Below are 2,118 nucleotides of genomic sequence, written 5' to 3' on the forward strand. Positions count from 1 at the left end.
TTTTCCTTTTGTCGCAATGCCTAAAGTGTCGGCGAGAGCGGCTTCAGGATGCGATTCATTTGACTCGAAAACATAGAATTCATCAGTTATCTAAAGAAATGCAAAGAGCGAAAACATTAATATACCTTATTTATTATTATTATCATTATCATTATAATTATTACTATTACTGTTACTATAACTATTACTATTATTATTACTATAACTATTACTATTACTATTACTATTACTGTTACTATTACTATTACTGTTACTATTACTATTACTGTTACTATAACTATTACTGTTACTATTACTATTACTGTTACTATTACTATTACTGTTACTATTACTATTACTATTACTATAACTATTACTGTTACTATTACTGTTACTGTTACTATTACTATTACTGTTACTATAACTATTACTATTACTGTTACTATAACTATTACTATTACTGTTACTATTACTATTACTGTTACTATTACTATTACTGTTACTATAACTATTACTATTACTATTACTGTTACTATTACTATTACTGTTACTATTACTATTACTATTACTGTTACTATTACTATTACTGTTACTATTACTATTACTGTTACTATTACTGTTACTGTTACTATTACTATTACTGTTTCTATTACTATTACTATTACTATAACTATTATTATTACTATTACTGTTATAACTATTCATTACCTTGAATAAAATATAAAAACTCTAAATTCGCCAGCTCTTGCTTCACTTCATCTTCGTCACCTTCGGCTATCTCGAGTATGTACCTTGTTTTAAGACACAAAGTTACACGCATACTAACACGCACAATTAAAAAGAATCCCAGTGAATGTATATTAGAAATATTCATTCTTGATATTGCTTCTTTTTATTTAGCAACGTTTACCAACACATCTTGTAATCATCTGAATGTAATAGTTTCGCTCGTACTCGGAGGAGATTTATTATGGCGTAACAAATACTTAAGCCCGAAAGGTTTGATATATGTACGTATATTAAAACGGCAGTAAATTTGATACAATAAAACTACAGAGAGAGGTCGAGAGGCCTTGTCTATGATTATATCTACCATAATTTCGCACAACATTGTGCTATTGAGAGTGATGAATATAATGTTGTAATAACTTGTTTTAATGTCAATTAGTTAGACTGTTTCATATCTCAGTGAAGTCAACACCTCTTGCTTCCAAATGTATAAAATCTTTTATATTCATATAAGTAGCCATTATCGCTTTCTACTGGATGTTATGTAGACACCGTCTCAGTAAACATGTTAAGGTGATGTCTTATGTTTCAGTTATCTGGTGCCAATATGCCGTTTTGATTGTTCCTTGATATAATTCATGTTGTTAAATTAGCGTCTACATGCATGTTGATTTATTAAACCGTTCACAGTTCAAACATATTCTTTTGGCAGACATCTTATGTTTTATATTTAAAGATAAGATTTTGAGCATTATGTGATTGGTTTAACAGAACACATTGACAACACGTTTTAGGAGAGGAGAGATCTTACCTGTGTTTTGGCAGTTTCATTCACGAATGGATATATCTTAATAAGCCATTGGACACAATCTTAACCCACCCCTTCAAGCCTGCATTACCTTTCTTTATAACTGATTCTTCGGCGTATACGCTCCATATTAATGGTTTTAGTTTAGCATTACAAAATTAAGTTGAAATAGACGTTGTTGGCATGTGCGCTTCCTTGAGCATTCACTGCATTCATGCGATACAGTAACGTTATGTTTTGGCATCACTGTTCAATTCCAATGTTAATTGTCCCCGCGCACCCTGGCTTCCATTTTTAAAGGAAAAAACACGAAAACAAAATAATTCCCCATGAGCATTTCATCCGAAAATGAGTTTCCTTAATTGAATTGATATTTGTCATTTCACAAACACATAAATGGATTTTATCTTACATCACAGTAGTATAATAAATAAAATAATACCTTTCTTCAAGAGGCGTTCGATTTATAGCATAACTTTGTAGCAAACTATCTAAGTACTTTTATATTCTAAAGCGTTTTTAAGTGCAATATATACATATCACATAGACTGAACTAGCGTACTAGACCATTAAGACAGACAGACAAACAGACAGACATTTTT

This window comes from Mya arenaria, chromosome 5 (genome assembly GCF_026914265.1).
Source record: "Mya arenaria isolate MELC-2E11 chromosome 5, ASM2691426v1".
NCBI classification, from domain to species: domain Eukaryota; kingdom Metazoa; phylum Mollusca; class Bivalvia; order Myida; family Myidae; genus Mya; species Mya arenaria.